The sequence below is a fragment of the Lygodium microphyllum genome, chromosome 15 (assembly GCF_053477565.2).
Source record: "Lygodium microphyllum isolate KBCC chromosome 15, Lygodium_microphyllum_v1.1.10, whole genome shotgun sequence".
Lineage (NCBI taxonomy): Eukaryota > Viridiplantae > Streptophyta > Polypodiopsida > Schizaeales > Lygodiaceae > Lygodium > Lygodium microphyllum.
The window spans coordinates 59,814,172-59,818,252 of NC_141149.1; the positions used below are offsets into that span (position 1 = coordinate 59,814,172).

The 4,081-nt window shown below is 40.2% G+C and overlaps 1 pseudogene; it reads right to left on the minus strand.

Moving 5' to 3' along the window:
- Positions 1–706: 706 nt before the first annotated feature.
- On the minus strand, positions 707–1,693 carry LOC148024592 (uncharacterized; annotated as a pseudogene).
- Between the last annotated feature and the right edge of the window lie 2,388 nt (positions 1,694–4,081).

The following is a 4,081-nucleotide window of genomic DNA, read 5'->3' on the forward strand; positions in this document are numbered from 1 at the left end:
ACCCAATTACTATTAGATGGCACAATGATTCCTTTCAGAAGCATATCTAAAACTGCATGTCGATTCTTTCTTTTTCCAAAGGAGACCTTCTGCGAGATGCCATGTGTACAGGAGGGGAATCTCCTGTGTTGATTACATGTTGTGTGGGGAAATTAATTTGTGAGGTCTTGGCTCGTGTGTGATAAAGGGTAGGAAACTTCCTTAAAATATCTTGAACATCACGCAAATGTGTGAGAGCTTTCTAATGTGACCTGTGTGTGAATGATCATGGGTTTTATGTGTGAGCACATCAGTAATGGAATTGGAAGTGAAACTGGCAACACCAGCTATTGAGTATCAAAATGTAATTGAGCCTTTGTCTTGACAAACCGATCACAGCCTAAAGTCATGGGAAATAGCTGCTTAGGTAACACATAAAAAGAATGCTGAAAAGTTTGTTGAGCTAAAGAGAAAGTACAATGAGCTTGTGTATGAGAGTGATATACTTGTTGGTTATTGCCAAACAAGACCTGGATTGAAGGTGCTGTGGTTGTGTGTAATCCTAACTCTTGAACTAACTGTTCACTAATGGATGAAATGCTACTGCCTGAGTCTAGAAGAACTTCATGAGATGTGTTACCTAAATGGGCTAAAGTTGAACACACCCTGCGTCTTGAAGATGAGGCGGCTTGAATATGCGGGCAATGCTCTTCCTCCAGCACCCAGCCTAGATGTTTTCTGGCAATTCGGCTAAGGCGGAAGCATTAGCAAGTTGTACCTGAGCATTCTGGTGGTGTTGTTGCATACGAAGCTTCCTACAATGCCGCTTGATATGGCCATAGTTGTTGCAATAAAAACACTTTGGTCGTCCTTGGTCATCCCGTGTAGGTAATGCTCGCCAGGAAGTGATTTGAGCATTCTGGATATCGATATCCATGGGTGTTGGAGTTGACTCCACCAGTTGCCTCTGTGCACTTGGTTGAGGAACCATGGCCATTGGAGCATCAATATTGGTTGAGGCCTCGATACGTTGTGCTATCTGAATGGCAGCATGAAAAGAGGTTGGGCCTTGATCCCATACTCGCCTGGAAATGTCATGACGGAGGCGTGGCTAGAGAAAGAACAACTTCATGTCTTCTGACATTGTGGGGTCAGCTCGTAGTAAAAACTCATTCATTCTGACTGCAAACTGAGCTACTGGCTCAAGCTGTTGTTGCCTCAAAGTGTTGAGCTGCTGAAGTGCTGTCTGTGTAATATTTTGATGTGCAAAATTTTGTATCAGTAATTTTTTTAAGACTTGCCAATCACCTTTAATTTCTTATTGCTGCTGGATGAACCAAGTTGCAGCGACATTTTCCAATAGTTGTCCGAATCTCCATGGCCTTCCGCTCATCAGACCATTGATGGTAGCTTGAAACATTCTCGAAATGGTCCAGCCACATCAGCACATCTTCGGTCGGCAGCCCAAAGAATGGTTTGGGTCTGATTTTGGGATCGGGTTTGTGAAGGTGAGGAGCACTGGACGATAAGTAGTTGTGCAGGGTTTGGTTTGTGTGATTCACTTGCAGAGCATGTTGGAGACGGCCTGAAACATGTGCTCCATCTGCACAGGTTCTGGTTGCATAGGTTGTGTTGTAGCAAACTCCGATTGCATAAATGCATCTTCGTACACAGGTGAGTGAGCAGATTGGCGTGGCGAGGTTGCACTACTCATGGTTGGGTGCTCAGAGAGTGGAAAATAAAGGCTCTGTGTGAAGGAGACGTGAATAGCAAGGTGCACTAGACGTGGCGAGCGTTGCCCGCCGTCTCCACCAATGTGGAGTGCTCTGTTTAGCCTAAAACACTCTCCGAATACTCAGCAGAGAAACCTCTCTTTATTGTTCTCGTTTGTTACATCAAGATCCTGATGGTTGGCTGCTACATCAAGAAAGGTGTTGCCGTGAATTGATCTAGCCTATGTGGAGTTAGTTGGAGTTTCCTCCTCCACGCTACCATGAGCTTATGATCCCAGTCTAAACATGATACTCAAACAGTTTTGGTCAATAAACTAATGAGAACTTTATTCATGGCTCCTACCTAACCATTTATTTGGGAATAATAAGGATTATACTTCCCATGGATGACTAGGAATGTAGATAGAAAGTACTCAATCATTTCATTAAGTGTATCCCTTAGTTACTCACAATCTTGATGGCAACTAGAAAGTGAGATGGCTTGCTCATAGAGAAACTATATAGCGGTTTGTGCATCATTCTTACAATTTTCCCTAGCCTCGATACATTTAATCATGTAATTTTTGGCTATGATGATGCATCAAGCCTGTGAACGTAGGGCTAATGGGTCCCATGAAGTCTATACCCCTTTTTTCAAAAAGTCGGTAGACAATCAAGAGTGTGAGTTCCATTTTATCCTTTCAAATGTGTAACTTATTTTTTGGGACATGTCACACTGTTGACAAAATTGTCTGTATCGTTAAAAAGTGGACCACCACAGTTGGGCTTGAAACACTTTTTGGGCTATAGTATTCATGTTAAAGTGTCCTTCAATAATATCACCATGTGCCTCATATAGCATGTTCTCAATTTCATTGTCATAGATGCACCACAAAAGAAGATAATCCTACCTAGGTGATATATAATTGACCAACATGATCAATTGGTAGGTTTAGCAAGAAGTGTGTTAGGTGAGATTTTTCTATTGGACATTCTAGTAGGCCTTGCTCAAGAATATGCACAATGTCATTGGTCTAATGAGGCATGATATCGTCCTTAAACAGATGAGATTCTTGGTTAATGTGGAACAAATGAACATCAAGGAGTTAATAGTCAACTATTGGGGCCTTTTCACCACCACTGGTCACTCGTGATAAGTAATCAATATTGTAGTGTTATTTTCATTTTTGCGTACCAATGGAAAAATCAAAGTTCAATAGTAACAAGAGCCATCTGGCAATATTTCCTATGGCATAGGGTTTACTTACAAGGTAGATCAATGCTTGATCGTCAACAAAGAAGGTGAAAAGTGTAGCAAGGAGATAATGATAAATCTTTTTCACAATGTAAAACATTGCTAAACCCTCTCTCTTGGTAGTAGAATAGTTTATTTCTTGTTGGTGAGCTATCAACTAGCAAAGTTCATAGAGTAATCCATATTATGTTCGTTGGGTTGACATAACAATGCTCCAGTGGTTATGACATCAAAAGAATCATAAACATAAGGCACAAAAATATCTATGCATATATCACAATTTTATCTTTTGTAAAGGGAACAATATTTACATTGTTGCAAAATCACTAAAATACACCCTACATGGGAGGGGGGATCCACATCCCTGATTAATAAATGGTATACAATAACAGCTCTCCATCAAGACTAAAAAATTAGGACACGTGCACCTAGGCTCTTCTTTGATGTGTACATCATAATAGCTCTCCATCAAGACTCAAAATACTAAATGCTGCCTCTCAAGTTCCACTATCTCCTTCAAGAAAGTTGCAACCATGCAAGCAACTACATCTATCCTCTTTTGGGCATCTTTGGAAATTCAAAAAAATCAAAGAAATAATAAAAATATAAAGGGTTGTGTGTCTTTTGGGGAAAAGGTGGAGTGGAGTGCATAGCTGATTATGTGCCTCTTTCTCTCCTTTCTTCCAAGACTCACACATTCTCCTTTTGGATGGTGCCAAAATTTCTCTCTCCTCTCTCCTCTGTCTTTTGTGCAAAAATTCATCTTTTCCCTTTTGCTCTTGCATAATGGTTGAAGCTTTGGATGAAGATGATGAAGATGACAAATTTGTTTATTATTAAGAGATAGATTTATGGTTTCTTTTCAATTTTGAGATTAATGGCAGAGCCATAGACATAGATTTTGTGTGCTTTGTCCCTAGTTTTGTGGTTATTTCTATTTGTGGAAGGGTTGCTGTCATTTTGGTGCGTAGTAGGGGAAAAAGCTGATCTCAACAACTAGAGCTTGAGAGGAAGTAAAAGGAAAAAGAACCAGAAAATGCAGCTCCTACCTTGGATGCTTGTGTTGAAAGGGATTTTTCTTATATGTTTTATCAAATATTTTGATTTACATTAATCAACTAAGCATCTATTCCTA